We start from the raw sequence: 19,731 nt of genomic DNA, 5'->3' as shown, positions 1-19,731 counted from the left end.
TATATAAAAGAGGGTTAGCAGCTGGGTGTGCTGTGCACACTTTTAGTCCCAGCACTCAGGAGGCAGAGGCAGGTGGATCTCTGTGAGTTCAAGGCCAGCCTGGTCTACATAGTGAGTTCCAGGGCAGCTGGGGCTACAGGGAGACCCTGTCTGAAAAAAGAATGGATTGGCAGGAAAATAAGGCAGGATTGATAATTGTTTAAGGAAGTTCTAATTGTTACAACAGATTTGATCTTAATAGCTAGTCGTGAGAGCCTTCCGTTTGATGCAGCATCGATATCTTCATCAGTGGTGATCTTTCCACTCATGCTATATACTTTGCCGCTGAATTAACACTTTGGGGGCTCACTCTAGATCTTTTGTCAGGGCTTTCTACAGTTCTGAGGATTCACCATTCCATTCCTGTCACTGTCAAAACTGATGAAATGTCTCTAGCTATTCAGCACAGCCAGAGTTCTTTAAATGCATTCAACCCCATTGTACTAGATCGGTCTCTATCCAGCACTGAAACCGTAAGTTGACAACTCTGTAGGTTCAAAGGTTTGTATCCTCCAGCAATACCTAGCTGTCAGACAGCCCCACAGCTCATCACCTCCATTTGCCCATCCTGGTCAGCTACGGCGGCTAGTCTCCATACTGTGGATCCTGCATTTGTCTGGGTAACACAGGCCCTCTGGGAGCTCTTCCATATCTGCCTGAGTAGTACCCACCACTGGTACCAGGGTGCATGCCCACTGCTCTACCCCAAGATGTAGGAATTTTGTCAGTTATTGTTGTTTCAATTCATTGTTGAATTAGCCTCCTATGGATGGGATCACACAACATACTATAACATGGGTGATTAGGACCCAGGTCATCATCCCTTTGCATTTTCCCAACCATTGTTCTGTAAGATTAGAAAAAGGGTCATTTATTTCTGAATTTTCAGCTGACTCATTAGACAAAGCAGTTAGTCCCTAAAGAGCCTTTGTGATAGATTCATCAGGAACTGTATTATCGGGAATAAAATTGTGGCATCTTCCACCAAGTATAAAACAAATACCTCCTTTCTCTGCTAGCATCACACCAAGTGCAATTCTGTTCTCCCAAGCCAAATCTGGTGGCATGCACTTGGCTAGATACTTGTTTAAAAGCACCCTTGGTGTAAGTGATACATCATTGTTATTTTATATTCTTGTGTATTGGTGACCACCGGTATATAGTTCATTTGAATCCTGTGTACTTATGCGCATGAGTGTAATGTTGCATGTAGGTAGGTGCACCTGTGTCAAGCAATGCCCTCAGAAAATGTCAGAAAAGGATGTCAGTTCTCTGGAACTGGAGGTACTGATGGTTGTTAATTGCGATGTGGGTGCTGTGAATTGAACCCTGGGTCCTCTGCAAAAGCAGCCAGTGCTCTTAACTGCTGAGCCATCTCTCTAGGCCCTAGAAATGGTCTATATTCTTATTAGGAAGAAAACATCCATGATAAGTAAAAATCTTATTCTTGTAACTATTCACGTAGCTGCAGTTCATATTTATAGTAACCTAATATTGTTGTTAAATCTCTTTTACTGGAGGACACTTAAACAACCTCTACCCCATCCTCCCAAGCTTCCAACAGAAAAATCAAGTAATCATGGCCAAATCCCACCGAAATTTACTCTGGGGGAAACAAATCAGTTTATTAGGCTGACTTACAGAGCAATAAGTGAAGGGTTTTGGGCTGGACTGTGGATGAGCTTAAGGCAGCCACTCTGGAAGGTCTGTACCCAATGTGGATGACCCATGTCCTATAGCTGGAGGCCCCTCCCCTCCCCCTTCCCAGGTGCTCTGGCCCCTCAATAGACCCAAAAAACCACATGCAAGTAGGGCAGACGTGTATACTAGGGGCTGAAGGAGTGGCTGGGCATTCTGGTGAGTCTCATCTCCATCCTCGGACTCCCCCCAGTAAAGGAATATCCACAGTCAATAATCCCATCTTATATAAGGGGGCACAGCTGAACTCAGAAAGATGGTGTCTGTCTGGCTTGGAGGTCAGTCCTGTACAACACTCCACCCCTTCTTCCCAGCTCTCACATTCTTTTTGCTATCCTCTTCTGCAAGTGCTCCTAAGCCTTGGACGGGGTGACACAGACGTCTGATTGTTCTCGTCCCACTCCAGTGAGTATAGAATCTTTGTGCCCTCTCCTTGCTCCTTGTGTCTCCAGAACGGAAGTGCTTTTGAGACTTGGTGGTATTTGGCCTACAACAAAATACAGATGAATGTGAAACAACGATAAAACAGGAAAATGTTGATGGGCGTGGTGGCGCACACCTTTCATCCCAGCACTTGGGAGGTAGAGGCAGTCAGATCTCTGTGAGTTCCAGGGCAGCTGGGGCTACAGGGAGATCCTGTCTCAAAAAGACCAAAAAAAAATAAAATAAAATAAAATAAACAAAAAAAAAAACCAAAAAAAAAAAACCCCAAACCAGGAAAATGTCCAAAGGGACACTGATACTGATGGCAGTGATACTGACTGTAGTAATAACCTATGATTGTAAACACACGTTAGGAAGTGCCTTAACCAGTGCATCATTTAGCAATGGCACAGCAGTTGCTTTTGCACTGGGCTTTACAACCTACCTGGTCACAGGCTTTTGTCTAAGGTCCCAATACCATATGTGAGTTTGCCCCTGTGGAAGAGGCCTTAAAGTTCAATCAGAAAGTTGGTTCAGATAGAACCACTTGTGCTCCTACTGTACAAGCTGGCACATCTGGCCTGGGACTTCCACCATGAAGCATGAAGGACCCACAGCTGAACAGAACTTTTGACCATAAGTCTCCCCAGCCTATCCCACCGCATCTAGCTGAACAGGGCTATCTGGTGGGAGTAGAAACAGATGCTCCCAGAAGCCAAAACTTAGTTCAAAATCCTAGATCTAGGGTTGGATCTCCTCCCTAGGAGTGGGTTTATATAATATTGGAGTGGCCTTTTTAAAATGCAGAGTGACCATCAACCATGGGGCAATAGTTTTCTGAAGACTCCATGCTTTGTTACCCTAGAAGTCCTGTGTACAACAAGCAGAGTATATCTAGGAGTCACAACACACATTCCATTGATCTGGATGCAAAGCATCCCCTCCCACCTTTCTGTGTCTGTGCCCTGAAGTCAATAGAGTGAAAAAGGATTTATAGTGATATCGAGTGATTGATCACATCTGTGTGAAAATGGACTACTGAATGAAAATAGAGGAGTATCAAACAGTTTCCAACCATCTTTCATTTTTGCTAGAGGGATACCACCTCTCAATCTCTGTATAAGCCACATGAGCATGGGGACTATGGAAACAAGCAATATAACTTAATTCTTTCACAAGCTGTAAGCCATACATGAGAACCCATGTTGTAAATGGACCTTATTAATGTGAGGCATGTTGTTTAGAATATATGGGTTTTCTAAGTTCTTTGGGAGTACATCAAGAATTTTATAGTGCAGCTGGGCGTGGTGGTGCATGCCTTTAATCCCAGCAGAGGTAGGCAGGTCTCTGACTGGTCTACATAGTGAGTTCCAAGCCAGCTGGGGCTTAGGGAGACCCTGTCTCAAAAAGACCAAAAAAGAAAAAAAGAAAGAAAGAAAGAAAGAAAGAAAGAAAGAAAGAAAGAAATTTACAGTGCAAAATCTCCCTCTCTGTACAAGGGCTATAGAAAAGCCCTGATTCATAGGAGTTCATTTCTCACAGAAGGAGGAACTCATACTATAGGAAAATGTTTCCAGGACAACATGGTAAACTTCTCAATTTTCAAGTTCCCTTCAAAAACACTAAAGAACTTATACTGGAGAGAAGCCCTATGAATGCAAACAGTGTGGTAAAGCATTACATGTTCTCATTATCCTCAAAGCATGAAACAGTTCATACTGGACAGACACCCTGTAAATGTAAAAAATGAACTCACAGGCATCTTTCTAAAAAAATGTATTTATTACTTTTATTTTATGTGTATGAGTGTATTGCCTGCATGTATGAGTGCACCCCTTTGTGCAGTGCCTCAGAGGTCAGAAGAGGGTGTTGGGTTCCCCTGGAACTGGAGTTAAGGACTTTTCTTAGCCGCCATGTGGGTGCTGGGAATCGAACCTGGGTCCTCTTCAAGAGCAGTCAGTGCTCTTAACCATTGAACCATCTCTCCAGCCCCACAGGTATCTTTAAATACATGAAAAATTCATATTGGAGATAGACCTTATGAATGTAAACAATGTGGTAAAACATTTACAACTTGTAATTATCTTTGAATACATGAAAAATTCATACTGTAGAGAGACCCTGTGAATGTAAACAACATGGTAAAGGACATTGTTTGGAACTCACAGTTTCCTTTGAAAACATGAAAAAATTCACACTCAAGAGAGACCCTATGAATGTAACAATGTGGTAAAAACTTTAGACTTAGTAGTCTAAAAAGACTTGAAAGAATTAGTAGGAGAAGACACACTGGAGTGAATCCCTGTGAATGTAATCTTCATAGATATGAAAGGACTCATACTGGAAAGAGACTCCTCTTTGAATGCAAATAATGTGGTATAATATTTAGCTTCTATAGCCATTTTTTTTGGTCTTTTTGAGACAGGGTCTCCCTTGTAGCTCCAGCTGGCTTGGAATTCACCATGTAGACCAGGCTGGCCTCGAAGTCATGGAGATCCACCTGCCTCTGCCTCCCAAGTGTTGGGATTAAAGGTGTGTGCTATTTTAAAGGTACAAAAGATTTCATACAAATAGAAGCTTTATGAATGCAAACAATGTGGTAAAGCATTTAGACATTGCATTGATGTTCAAAACCAAGAAAACATTCATTATGAAGATGGACCTTGTGGATATATACACTGTGAGAAACTTATGTGTTCTTCCCCAAACCTTCAAAGACATCAAATAAGTCATAATGGAGAGAAATACTATGAAGAATATAGCAAAACTTTTAAGTGTCCATGTACACTTCAATTACATGAAATAATTTATACTGGAAACAGACCCTATGAATGTAAACAATGTGGCAGAGGCTTTACATTATAAATATCTTAAAAACTTGAAAGAAATCATCTTGAGCAGAAACCCTGTGGGTGCAAACAATGTGGTAAAGTCTTCAGATATCCAAGTCATCTTCAATTACACAAAAGAATTCATAGTGGAGAAAAAACACATCATTTACAAAATCATTTACAACTTGCAGTTATCTTGAGTACATGAAAAATTCCATATGAGGGGCTGGAGAGATGGCTCAGCTGTTAAGGGCACTGGTTGCTCTTGAAGAGGACCCAGTTTGATTTCCAGCACCCACATGACAGCTAACAACCGACCAGTTGTTACTAATGACTATCTGTAACTTCAGTTCCAGGGGAGCCAATGCCCACTTCTGGCCTCTGCTGGCATTTCAGTAACTCCAGTTCCAGGAGAATCAATGCTCTCGTCTTACCCTGCAGGCATTGTATGACGTGGGTGCACTAACACACATGCAGGCAATATAGTCATAAAATAAAAATAATAAAATATTTAAAAGATCCATATGTGAGGGAGTGAGTCTATGAATGGAAACAATGTGGTAAAGCATTTGCAGTTTGCAGTCATCTTGTAGTACATGAAAAAATTCATGCTGGAGAGAGACCCTATGAGTGTAAACAATGTGGTAACGCATTTAGATGTCGTAGGCATCTTTTTTTTTCTTTTTGAGGCAGGGTCTCCCTGTAGCCCCAGCCCTAGAACTCACTATGTAGACCCAGCTGGCTTTGAACTCACAGAGGTCTGCCTGCCTCTCCTTCCCAAGTTCTGGGATCAAAGGTTGTGCCACCACACCCAGCAGTCATCTTTTTGCTTGTTTTGTTTTTGTTTTTTGAGACAGGGTCTCCCTGTAGCCCCAGCTGGCCTGGAATTCCCTGTGTAGACCAGGCTAACCTTGAACTCACAGAGACCCACCTGCCTCCGTCTCCTGAGTGCTGGGATTAAAAGCGAGTGCCACCATGTCGGGCATGTAGTCATCTTAAAAGACATGAAAAAACTCATGCTGGAGACCCGTGTACTATAAACAAAGTGGTAAAGATTTTACATGTCATACTTCAATTCCAGAAGAGAACTCATGTTGTAGAGAAACATCATCAATGTAAATAATGTGGGAAAGCCTTTTGATTTCCTCTTTCCATGCTAATACATAAAAGAGTAATTGTGCGTAAGAATCCTATGAATGTGAACAAACCTTTATATGTTATACTACCTTGAAATTACTTGAAAGAACTTACACTCCAGAGCAACTATGTGGATATAAATAATGTGGCAAAGGGGCTGGAGAGATGGCTCAGTGGTTAAGAGCGCTGGCTGCTCTTGCAGAGGATTCAGGTTCAGTTCCCAGTACCCACATGATAGCTAACAACATCTAACTCCACTTCCAAGATGCACCCTCTTCTGATCTCCATGAGTTTGCATAGCACAGGTGTACTTACATACATGCAGGCAATACACTCACACACATAATAAAAATAGTAAGTAAGCCAGGCATGATGGTGCACAGCTTTAAGCCCAGCACTTGGAGATGTAGCTGATGTCTATTCATTTCCAATAAGGAGCCAATAAGTAGCCAAATAACAATTCTATTAACATACTACTGGGTGAATCAATGGTTTTATTGGGGTTATTTACAGGATCTTGGACAATTCAGACAGGTGTATCACCAAAAAGCCCACTTAGGTCTTGGTGATGTCTTACAGAAGTTCCAAACTGGGAGACCTCTACTCAACATGCAGGCATTTTGGCTAGTCAGAGAATCTTTTCTTCCCCCTTTAAAAAATTCTAAAAGTTTTAATTCATCTTTATTTTATGTGTATGAATGCTTTGCCTGCATGCATATAAATGCGCCCGTGGGTACAATGCCAGTAGAGGCCAGAAGTGGGCATCAGATTCCCTGCAACTGAAATTACAGACAGGCAATGGCTGCCATGTGGGTGCTGGGACTGAACCAGGGTCCACTGCAAGAGCAGCCATTCCCCTTAATCACGGCACCATCTCTCCAGTCCCTCTCTCTCACCCATTATTTACTGCTTCTAGAACTGTAGGGAGGGTCCGTGTGAATCTTGCAAACGTTTGCTCTCTAAGGCTTGTAATTATGTACTTCCCAGGTGTCATATGCCTTGCACTCCATTCAGAGAAAATTGTTGGGGGGGTGATGTAAATATCCACCTATGGCTAAGTATTGGGCCGCACTGCCAAAGTAAGACTTGCTCTCAGGTGCTTCACCAGTGGTATGTGTCTCTGAGATGCACATCCATTGTGAAAGTGAAAATTTTCTTTGGTGATGGATTGCAGCTGGGAATAAGCATGATCTGTATTCATAAGTTCAAATATTTAGAAGGCAGTTTGATGGGCTTATCAGATTCACTTAACAAAAGAAAAGAAGTACTTTCTTACTGAGGCCTATAACCTTTCCAGCCACAGGTTTTTATCTAAGCTTACAATACCAGACATGACTATCTTCCTGTGGCATGGGCCTTAAATCCAATGGGAAAGCTGTTGGTTGCCCCCTTGATAGTTACATCACTATTGCTTTAAAAGGCACCTCCTACCTGGGCTTTTGGTGTTGCAGCACACCAGTAGCTGTAGAGGACTGTGGCTGACAACTGGCAATATGGTTCTCCTGTATGTGCAGTAGCATTCGTCCCCACTGAGCCTGTCTCCCCAGTCCTCACACCTGTTTTTTTGTAGATTTTGTGTATGACAAAAATAATGTGTTAGTTGTCCTTGTGGAACAAGCTCATCTCATTTAACAATAGCTTCCAGTTCCAGCCCACGTCTTGGAACAGTATGATTTCTTTCTTCTTTATGGCTGAATAATACTTCATTGTGTATGTACCCTGCATTTTCTTTACCATTCATTTGTCCATGGTCACCGAGGCTGTTTGTATTATTTGATTATGGTGCCTGGTCATATAAACCTCATTATGCAGGTATCTCTCTGATAAGCTTTGGGTAGAGTAGAAATGCTTTTGAGTTTTGTTATTTTAGTTTCCATACTGATTCTTTAAAAAAAAAACATTTTATTGGGGCTAGAGAGATGGCTCAGCAGCTAAGAGCACTGACTGCTCTTGCAGAGGACCTGGGTTCGATTCAAATTTTATGTGTACTCATGTATTGCCTGCATGTAGGTAAGTGCATCCGTGTTGTGCAATGCCCATGGAGAACAGAAGAGGATGTTGGATCCCTTGGAACTGGCGTTATGGACAGTTGTTAGCTGCCATGTGGGTGCTGGGATTCGAACCTGGGTCTTCTGCAAGAACAGCCAGTGTTCTTAACTGCTGAGTCATCTCTCCAGCCCCCTCCATACTGATTCTTTAAAAAATATTTTATCACCGGGTGTGATGGCGCATGCCTTTAATCCCAGCACTTGGGAGGCAGAGGCAGGTGGATCTCCGTGAGTTCAGGGCCAGCCTGGTCTACATAGTGAGTTCCAGGACAGCTGGAGCTACAGGGAGACCCTGTCTCAAAAAGACCAAAAAAAATTTTATTTATTTTTTATTTTATGTGTATGAGTGTTATGCCTGCATGTGTGTAAGTGCAGCTGTGTCTTACACACATGCAGATGCTGGAGGCTGGGGCTCTCTGGAGAGCAGCTGCTGTCCAGTCCATGTTGGGAGGCTGGAGGAGTGGAGTCTGATGTCATGACAGATTGCAGCAGCAGCAGTAGACACACCTGCATCTGGAAAGAAGGGCAGGCAGGTGGTCCTGCTTTCTTATCAACCTATACATTTGAACATGCTGTCCAGGTTAAGAGTGGGCCCTCTCTCCTCAGTTAATCTCTGAAAACATGCTTACAGATTAAGCGGTTTGCCTGTTAATGGATTCTATATTATGCCAATTTGGCAAATAAAACCAACCATGACTAGTGCACACCTAACATCAAACCATATTTCCTTTTGTTATATTTAATTTACACAGGAAAGCATTAAGAAAATTCAAACATGACAAGACTATCATGTACAGCTGAAATATATTAACCCTCCCAGAAGATAGAGCAGTCCCTGGGAATGCTTACTCTTTTATTATCCCATAGCTTAACTATGAGGATCTATACTTAACAATACTTAAGTACTGATATTAATTCATTAATGGTATATTCCATGATAAAGAAATAGTAGAGGAAAGAAGTCCGAGATAGGTAAGTAATATTTGTGTATATGTGCACAAATGTTCTATATTCTTTTTCTTTTCTTTTTTTTTTTTTTTATCTTTTTGAGACAGGGTCTCCCTGTAGCCTCAGCTGCCCTGGAACTCACTAGACTAGGGTGGCCTTGAAACTCCCCAGTGCTTGAATTAAAGGTGTGTGCCACCACGCCTGTGGAGAAGTACATTTTAAGTCTTGCCAGATCTCGAGTTTCTCTCATTTCCTGTGCCTGCTTGAAGATGTGAGCGCTTAGCTTCTGCTCCTCCTCCAGTCACCTCTGCCACCATGCCTCCCCTCCATAATGGACTCTTGCCCCTTTGGAACTGTAAGCGTAAATAAACTCTTACTTTTATAAGTTCCCTTGGTCATGGTGTTTCTATCACAGCAACAGAAAAATAAGCAATACACATAAGTATAAATCTTGTTCTTGTAAATAGTTACATAGCTCATGTTTACAACTTCTGTCTTCTAGTACCCATTTCATATTTCCTCACTGCCCCTAAACACAGGAGATTTTGGATTTTTTTTTTTTTTTAAATCTTTTTGAGACAAGGTTTATCTGTAGCCTCAGCTGGCCTGGAACTGGCTATGTAGACCAGGTTGGCCTTGAACTTACAGAGCTCTGCCTGCCTCTGCCTTTGGAGTGTTAGGATTAAAGGTGTGCACCACCATGCCTGGCTCCTAGATTCTCTTTTTAAAATGGTTTTCACGGGTTGGAGAGATGGCTCAGTGGTTAAGGGTACTGACTGCTCTTGGAGAGTACCTGGGTTCGGTTCCCATGACTCACATGGCAGTTAACAACTGTCTGTAATTCCATTTCTAGGTAATCCAGTGCCCTCTTCTGATCTTCATGGGCATTGCATCACATTGATGCACTTACATACATGCAGACAATACACTCATACACATAGAATTTAAAAAAATATATTTTAAAATGGTTTTCAGATTTTTTTTTTGTCTTTTTTGAGACAGGGTCTCCCCGTAGCCCCAGCTGTCCTGGAACTCACTATGTAGACCAGGCTGGCCTTGAACTCACAGAGATCTGCCTGCCTCTGTCTCCCAAGTGCTGGGATTAAAGGCATGTGCCACCACGCCTGGCAAGCAACTATTGTTCCCATAACGGGAGTCGAACCCGGGCCGCCTGGGTGAAAACCAGGAATCCTAACTGCTAGACCATATGGGAAATGCTTTATTTGTATTTAAAAAAATATTTAAAAAATTTTATGTGTATGACTGTATTGCTTGCATGCATGTAAGTGTACCTGTGTCATGCAATGCCTGCAGAGATCAGAAGAGGGTATCGGATCCCTTGGAACTGGAGTTAGGAAAACTCATCAGATATGTATAAAATGAATGTATAAATGCCCCCCTTTTCCTTTTGGTGTGGAGCAAAGTTGCTGCTAAAATGGCTCTGAACAAAATGGAGTAACTTAGGTGTTAGGGTTCCAAACAACAGCAGTTTCCCCCCTCCCCAACAGGGACCTCACCTTGACCTTTGGAGTCAAGGGAAACAAACTCTGCTGAGAAGCAGCCTGCCTTTCCTCTGACCTCCAAAGATAGGATAAGCAGATTCTACCTGATAACCAGAGATTTTAGAAGCTGTTTTTCTCTTAAGAGGAAAGAAGTAAACACTTCCAGACCCTAATCCTACCTGCTTTTCCTGCTTCCCCCTCCCTGATTTCTCCCCAAAACATTCCCCCTTCCACACCCTAAAGCCCCCATATATAAAGTCCCAGCTCACAACACGTGGGTGGACATCTTTCCCAGACATCTTGTCGTGACATCCCTTCCCTTCCCTTCCCTTCCCTTCCCTTCCCTTCCCTGACATCTTGCCCTGACATCTTTCCCTGCCCTTCCCTGACATCCCTTCCCTTCCCTTCCCTTCCCTTCCCTGACATCTTTCCCTTCCCTTCCCTGACATCTTTCCCTTCCCTTCCCGACATCTTTCCCTTCCCTGACATCTTTCCCTTCCCCGAGGGAAAGGTGCTCTGCGCGAAATAAATCTGTATCCCGCTGAGAATTCCATCTGTGCCTCGGTGCCTTCATCCATCCGCTCGTGTTCTCCACTGCTCGCTCTCTCTCTCCAACATTTTTATCTATCATTAGGGAAGTTTGCTGAGCCAGTTGATGGTCCAGGGCCCCTGAGGTTCTGGTCACTTCCTCTGTATTGTTTTTAGGAACAGGGAATTCCTTTAGGGAAAAGAGATAAGAAAAAAAACAAACCCCTTTCTGGCATCCATAACCTCTGGCTATGGCTAAACCAGCGACATCTTTGGCTTAGGTAATTTTGGTATCTCTGATCTCATGAAAGTACCAGCCCAAGGACATTTCTAGCTCTTAGTAGCTCTTGGCCGCTTAAGAAACTGGTCACATTTCTTTTTTTTGTTAACCCTAAACTGCCTAAGCAATTTCTACCTCCTGTTCTCAACAGGAACCAAAGCAATTTACATTTTCAGTGTAGTCAGTCCCAATCAAAATCGCCAGGACATCGTCACAGAAAGGAAAAAGGAATTCTAAAATTCATAATTGAAGCACTAAAGACCCCAAATAGCCAAAATAATTCTGGGGAAAAAAATTCCGGAGGGATTACCATACCATATCTTAAGTTATATTACAGAGCCATAGAAATAACAGCAGCATGGTATTGGCACAAAAACAGACATGCAGATCAATGGAGCGGAATAAAAGACTCGGGCTTAAGAGCATGCAATTCCAGTCACCTGATATTCGGCAAAGATGACAAAAATACACACCGCAGAAAAGGCAGTATCTTGAACAAAGTTGCTGAGAAAACTGGAAGCCTACATAAAATAAAATAGGCCCATATTTATGCCCCTGCACAAAAATCAGCTCCAAATGGATCAAAGATCTTATTTATCTATTTTGGTATTTTTGAGACAGGATCTGCCTGTACCCCAGCTGGCCTGGAACTCACTACGTAGACCAACCAGGCTAGCTTCGAACTCAGAGATCTGCCTGCCCCTGCCGGCACAGTGCTGGGATTAAAGGCGTGCTTCACCACACCCGGCCTGGATTAAAGATTTTACAGTTCCAAACCGGAAACTGAGAAAAAAACAAGGAAGCTTTCCTATTTCACCTGGGTTAAACTGGGAGCCCTATCACTTGGGAGGCATGGGGATCACCACACTGGACACACTGTGTTTAAGAGACTGCACACTAGCCACCCTGTGCCCAGGAGGAACAGGACATGTCTACTGGGAGCTAGAAGACAGCCGTGCCAGCTCCTGGGGAGAGCAGCGATTTCTGCATACATGCAAATTTCCCCCTAAGGGGCCAGGTCTGCACCTGGGTCAGAAGCCAGGGTGGACCGGTTGGTCCGTGCTGTCCTCGTCACCTCTGCTTTGCTCAGACTCAGCCCCTAAACTAACTGCTCCTGTCACTCAGACCTTGCTGGCCAATCGGGACTACCGGCAGGGGAACAAACCAGGTGGGAGGCGGTTCTTCCCCCCGCAGAGCTGTGGGTTCTGCCCTAGGGCTGAGATAGGCGCTGCCTGGAGCTGTGCGGAGAGCGCCGGCGAGCCGGAAGCCAGCTGGGTGAGCTTGGGACCAGCAGATGCGCGGGCGGGCGGCGCGACCTTTACCTCCGGGGAGGCTGCTCAAGCCTGAGCCCAGAAGCCTGTGTGACGTCACCACCCCCCCCCCCCCCCCCCCGCGGGCTCAGGCGGTGTTTTTGAGGCCGTAGGAAAATGATCATTACAGTAAAACAAAACCTTGGTAGGCAAAACTGAGTAAAGCAAATAGGAGGGCTTGCCGCTGAGCAGGAGATAGGCCAGGTAAGAGGAAGAACAGGGTGCTGGGAAAATCAGCAAAGCCAGTCTGGACAGGTTCCACCCCTCAGGGACGTTCCACCTGTGAGGGACTCCTCTGTTACCTCTAGTAAATGTATCTATGTTGATAGTGTTCTTCACGTGTTTACATTTGGGTATGGTGTAAAAAGCCCTTCAGAGTAAGCCTCCTGTTGTTCCAGGAAGGGATCACTGGACCCAGGGGTGGGCAGGGGAGGAGAGATGTGGCCCAGGACTCACAGTCCGCACAGTAGAGGAAGCCCCTCGCAGCCCCCTCGGCTCTGTGCGCCCTCCACTCCGCAGTGCGTCCTTCCTTTCCACGTTTGCTTTCTCTCCTGCTGAAAGAAGTCTTATGTATGATTTTTTTTGTGTGTGTGAGAGAGTCCAGGTTGCGTGTCCTTCACTTACGTTAGCAAGTCAGATACTAAAGGGGAATCCTTTCTTCATACCTTTCCAGTCCTGGTGACCAGACTCTAGGTTTTTATGGCTTGTGCTACAAGCGCTTTTGCCAGCTGAGGCGTCCTGCAGGACTACTACACTTTCCACTTTCCTTATGGTCTTTTTTTTTTTTTTTTTGGATGATAATTGGTTTGAAGGAAGTTTTGAAATTGTGAAATGTGAATCTTGCTGTTTTGCTCTTTCTTAGTGTTAAGGGTAACAAAAAGTCCCCTAAGAGTCAAGACTATAACTTCTCTAGCCTGCCTGTTGGAAGACCCACTTTTCCAGTTTCACTAGTCAATCACCAGGTCATAGGACCACCCTTAGGAAGGCGGGTTTACCTTAAGTCAAGCTAAACAGATGGGCGGAACACCTAGTGTGGTGAGATGGTAAGCTTTTCCTGCTTCGACCCCCACAGTGCTTCTGGACCCACAGACATGTGGCCCTCTGTAAGTCTGCCAGCTATTTTTGAAAAGCGTAGTCTCTCTTCTTCATATCCTTTTCTAAACATGGTTTCTTTAGGGCTTTGGGCTGCCTCAAGCATCCTGTATTTCTTTACTTTTTCTCCGAAGCTTCCCTCGCAGCCATGAGGCTGCTAGCCAGCCACGTGACTGACTTCTCTGCAGCATATAAGCCTGCATGACCTTATGGCTTTTTCCTTCTCCCCTCCATTCTCCTCCTCAGGCAGCTGCCGAGATTTCCAGCTTGCCTGCCCTGAGGATTTTTCTTCACAGTTCTAATAAAACTGTCCTAAAGCTTCTATTTGGGTCCATTCTTCCATTTTTTTATGAATGAGACTTAGAACCCTCTAGGGGATGCTCTTTTTCCTCTGTGTCATCAAGATTATTTTTGTATTCGCTCTTGTACTTCCACATGTATTTCTGCAGCAGCTTTCAAAATTTATAAGACTACCCACTGGGATTATAAGTATAATCCTGAGTGTATAGAATATTTAATATCTATTGCTATCTTACTGATAGTGAACCTCATAACCCAAGAACATGGGATGAATTTCTTTTATCTTAAAAATTGAGATTCTTGCCAGGTGTGGAACACGCCTTTAATCTCAGCATTGGGGGAGGGGGAGTGCAGAGTCAGGGGGAGCTCTGCGAAATCAAGGTCAGCCTGTGCCAGGTGAGCTCCAGCCCATTCCATATCTAGTTCCAGGCCAGTTGGGGTAACAGGGAGACCCTGTCTCAATAAAAACAAAAGACAAAAAAAAAGTTAGATGCCTCATGGGTGGGGTTGCAAGCCTGAAAAGTTGGGGTTGATCACAGGAACCCATATGGTGAAAGGACAGAAACACCCCTATAAGTTGTTCTTTCACCATGGATGAGAGAGAGATTAAAGTAAAAAAATAAGTTTTAGCCTTGAGTGATGGTATATGCCTTTAATCCCAGCACTCAGCACTCTGGAGGCAGAGGCAGGTGGATCTCTGTGAGATTGAGGCCAGCCTGGTCTACATAGAAAGTTCCATGCCAGCTGTGGCTACATGGAGACCACTGTCTGAAAAGACCAAAACAATAAAAAAATTTTTTTTAAAAAAACAACTTTTGTAGTTTTTAAACTACAACTTTTGTCCCAATTTTGCTGAATATGATCTCACGATTTTATCTTTTGAGTGGTAACTTAAATGGACTTCTTTTCTACCAAATATTTTGTCATTGCTGTATATAAGTGCATTTGAATTTTGTATATTTTGTTCCTTGGCCCTGCTGAGTACATGTTACACATGATGCTAGTATAAACTTCCTAAGGCCTGGTTTTCCTGTGATTCATTTTCAGTCCCTTTGGGTAAAATTTTTGAACTGTTTTGGGGTTTAGGACATAACCATTTTGCCACATGGAATGGTGTTGAGAATAATTCCTTCTGTGAAAATCAAGAAAAAAAAATCTTTTTTTTGAGACAGTCTCCCTGTAGCCCCAGCTGGCCTGGAACTCACTATGTAGACCAGGCTGGCCTTGAACTCACAGAGATCTGCCTGCCTCTGCATCCTGAGTGCTGGGACTAAAGGTGTGCAACACCTCATCTGGCATTAGTTGCTTTTTATACCCCATCCTGCCCAATTGCCTGCTCTTTGTATAAATTGATGAAGAAGAATGCCCTTGTGGGATTGGGATAAAAAGACTAAAGAGGCTTTTGAGAAGTGTGCCATCCTTTAGAACAGATTGAACAGGTGTGTCCTCTATTTCCCCATGGTCACTGTCCTAGTTTGTTCTTCATTGCTGTGACAAAATACTCTGACCACTACCAACTTGGGGGAGGTTTATTTAGCTTACATATCCCAGCTCACAGTTCATCCAGAAGCCCAAGGTAGGAACTCAGGGCAGGAACCTGGAGGAAGGAGCTGGAGCACAGGCCATGGAGGAATGCTGCTTACTAGCTTGCTCCCCTTGGCCCCTGCTCAGCCTGCTTTCTTTTTTTTCTTTTTTTAGGCTTTTTGACACAGGGTCTCCCCATAGCCCCAGCTGTCTTGGAACTCACTATGTAGACCAGACTGGCCTTGAACTCACCCAGATCCGCCTGCCTCTGCTTCCCAAGTGCTGGGACTACAGGCGTGAGCCACCACGCCTGGCTTCAGCCTGCTTTCTTAAACAACACAGGCCCATCTGCCCAGGGGTGGCACCACCCACAGTGGGCTGGGCCCTCCCACATCATTCATCAAGAAGATGCCCCTCAAACATGGCCACAGGCCGGTCCAATCCCCAATTGAGGCTCCTTCAACCCAGGTGTGTCAAGTTGACCATAAAGCTATCCAGCACAGTCACTTTGTGTTAGAATCGCAATACAGAAGATTGTAGGTAGAAACTCAGAGGACAGAGCAGGAAAATGCCAGGAAAAAAAAAGCGCCCAGAGGCGGAATGGAATGTTTTGTAGGTATTTCTCCCAAATGCACATATTTCTCATGAAGGGGTTATGAAGTTTATAACAGTCAAAAAGTAAACTTAGAAGCTCAGGAATCTCTTGAAACAAGATTCACAATGCCTGTCCCCAATTCTATACGGTCATGCAAGCACTAAAAAATGCTGGAGGCTGACACTCTGGCTTGAGGGACTTCTGGTAGTTGTACAGGAGCCTCCAGGCCTGGAGCTGTTGTCATTATCTCTGCCAGGGTGGGCTTTTCAGTCACACAGCTGCCTTTCTGCCATTCAGCTCTCGTGTGCTTCTGTAAGTAGCTGCAATAAACCTACTCATTCCCCAAACCAGACTTGGGTAGAATCATTTCTTTGGTGTCACTGTTGCCCTTTACATTTGTTAACATCTCCCTATGTGTGAAAAGTCACATGAGGTCTGAGAATCAAATTTATATCAATTTTGAGTACTTCCCACTGTTGAGTCAGAGGGAAAGGAAGGTGTGAGACCTGACATCGATCCTCATAGTGTGGACTGTTGATTGAAAAAGAATCACGTGCAGATATGACAGATCTCTGGCTCATCTGAAAGGGGGTGTATCAACATGTTACACTATGGATTCTCCCTTAAAAGAATAGACTTCTGTTGTGAAAGTGAAACCTAGTTTTTCACTTTGGAGACACGGAAGTGATATTTGGAGGGCAGGCTGGGCTCACCTAAAGGTGAGGTTCATAAAGATCGGTCATGTGAAGGCATGGCTGACTGAGTCTCTCAGATCAGAAGCTCGTATCTGGTAGACTGGATGGCCTTTATGTAATTCTGTTGAGACATAAATTTAAGAGTTTAACTCACTTTCCTTTTTTTATTGTGTGATATGTGGGTGTGGGTGCACACATACATGCCATGGAGTATGTGTGTGGTCATAGGACTTTTGTGGAGCTGCTTTGTTCTTCTACCTTAACATGGGTTCTGGGGATTGAATGCAGGTCCTTGGGTTTGAGCAAGTAAGCGCTTTTACCTGTTGAGCCATCTCACTGATTTCTAACTTGTTTTCCTTGAGAATGGGGCACTATTGTTCACTTGGAATTAGTTTGTAGATGTGTGTGAAATGTCATGGATCATCAAAATTCATGGTCAGATATGAAAAAAATAAAAAAAAACCTTTATTGTATGTTTGTATATGTGTATGTGTGTGAGTGCCTGCATGCAGTAGTGTATACGTGGAGGTCAGAGGACAATTTCCAAGAGTCAGTTCTCTCTTTCCATCTTTACAGAGGTTCCAGAGATTGAACTCAGGTCATCAGGCTTGCATGGTAAGCACTTTTACTTGATGAACCATCTTCCAGGACCTCTCCTGACCTGATTTTTAAAGTGCAAATTATGATCTAATTTTAACCTTTGGTCTTTATTATTAGTTGGTAAGTTCTTGAAGTAAGTTAAGCAAGACATCATTGTGTTATTTATGACTTTGAAAAAGCTAAATATTTCTTATTCCTAGTCAGTTTGGAAAAATAATTTTTGGTGACTACAAAACTCCATTCTGGAGATTCATGAGACTTTTCTAAAAGTATAATGAGGAAGGTGAGAATTTTGGTGACAGTGTACTTCTTCTTGCCCTCACTCATTCCCTCCCTCCCTCCCTCCTTCCCGAGGTGGGTGTTTTGCTCTGTTGCAAAGACTGGCTTGGATAGCTGGGCTCCTTCCATCTTATCTTCTGGCACAGCCCTGACCACACACATGCCATCACAGCTGGCTATACTGAGTTCTTTCTGAAGCTCATGCCATCTTTGTACTTACTGGCTTCTGATTTGTAAAAATTCAAAAAGTGTTGTTTTGGATCTTGAAATATTGAACACGTATCATATTTGTTACTTGATATAATTTGGGCTTGAGTTAACTACATAGAACAAAATGTTAAGTTCTCTCACTCCACCAAAATGTGAACATTGTGAGCAGGAATTTCTAAGGACGAGAGAATGTTAACACTATTCTCTACATCAGGTGGTTGGGCTTTTTATATTTTTATTTTTTGGTCTTTTTGAGACAGGGCTTCCCCTTAGCCCCAGTTCACCTGGAACTTGCTATGTAGACCACGTTGGCCTTGAACTCACAGAGATCTGCCTGTCTCTGCCTCCCAAGTGCTGGGACTATAGGGCGTGCGCCATCACACCCGGCTGGACTTTCTTAAGACAGGAAGTAGACATTCAGTGTAGAAAGAGAATTGGGGCAGAGCAGCAGCACATCCTGTGCCCTGTGCCCAGGACTGAGAGTTGTGTCCTTAGGGTGCTTTCCTTTCAAATTGCTCAGTGCTTCCATTAGAACACCTGTGTCATGAAAAAAAAAAAGTGTAGATTCCACAAAGTTGTAAGAACATATTATCAGTTGAGTCTATGGGATGTTTAGGATTCTGTGACATTTGAGGATGTTGCTGTGAACTTCACCCAGGAAGAGTGGGCTTTGCTGAATCCTTCTCAGAAGAATCCCTACAGAGATGTGATGCTGGAGACCTGCAGGAACCTCACTGCTGTAGGTAAGAATGGTGTCTTACCTCCACTTGCTGTATTAGGGAACAAGTGTCTCTTGGTATCAATCAATGCTCCTCTGTGATTTAGAATATTGAAAGGGAAGAATGTGGTGAATAAATCAGGTGTGGTTCAATATACACTGAAAGCTACTAATTTTTTAGCAATTTCTAATTTCTCATAAATTTTCTTGACTGCATTTTAGGAAACAAATGGGAAGACCAGAATACTGATGACCAATACAAAAGTCCTGGAAGAAATCTAAGGTAATTTGCATGCAAAAGTGGAAGCAAAGGTCTTTTTTAGGAATTTTTTGAGGTATAAAGATTTCTTTCTTGACTTTAACTTTCCTCATGGCCTCCAGTGTGTTGCTCAACTCATCCTGCTTCCACTGGGCATGCTGTGAATGGGCATGCCATCCTCTTCTTGATGAACTTGAGTGCTTGTTTACCCTTAGATATCTTGAGCACCTCCATGGCAAGCCTCTCATAGGGCACAAATTCTCACACCCGATCATGCTCTACATCAATTTCTTGCATTTGGTGAGGTGCCTGGGGTTAGGCGAGTCAGCCTGGCTGCTTTCAATGGCAATGATGACAGTCTTTTTAGGAATTTTAATGTGCCTTGAAAATTTATGAGTAAGCAAACAAGAAATAGGTACAATTTTAGTGTTTTTCTTCATTAGACTCTACCATAATATATGCTAAAATGTGAGAATACTTGTCACTGTTAGCAGAGCATTTCATTTGAAACAGTTTTAGGAACTGGAACTGAGTGCCACTGTTTTGATTATAGCTCTGTGAAAGCCATAGTGTAGACTCATTAAGCCCGTTAGTTACCATTCAGATATGATTGAAGACATGTGCTTTGTTTGACTCTTGGAACAGTGTACTGAGCTAGAGCTTATAAAAAGTTAGTAATAAAGCAATTATTACTAATTTGCTTTTTATTTTATTT

At 43.4% G+C, this 19,731-nt stretch overlaps 1 non-coding gene and 2 pseudogenes across 1 annotated transcript; 1 reads left to right on the top strand and 2 right to left on the bottom strand.

Annotated features, from left to right (window-relative positions):
• Window positions 1-234: 234 nt before the first annotated feature.
• On the bottom strand, window positions 235-729 carry LOC103726935 (annotated as a pseudogene).
• Window positions 730-10,265: 9,536 nt separating this feature from the next.
• Window positions 10,266-10,337, bottom strand: Trnae-uuc. The gene has a single exon. It is a non-coding gene; the product is annotated as a tRNA-Glu (tRNA).
• Window positions 10,338-12,648: 2,311 nt separating this feature from the next.
• Window positions 12,649-19,731, top strand: part of LOC103726934 — a 31,700-nt pseudogene continuing 24,617 nt past the window's right edge.

Source organism: Nannospalax galili, unplaced genomic scaffold, assembly GCF_000622305.1.
Source record: "Nannospalax galili isolate Female #2095 unplaced genomic scaffold, S.galili_v1.0 scaffold529, whole genome shotgun sequence".
In the NCBI taxonomy this organism is placed as follows: domain Eukaryota; kingdom Metazoa; phylum Chordata; class Mammalia; order Rodentia; family Spalacidae; genus Nannospalax; species Nannospalax galili.
The sequence above is the reverse complement of the archived record's forward strand: the minus strand, read 5'-3'. Positions and strand labels throughout refer to the sequence as shown.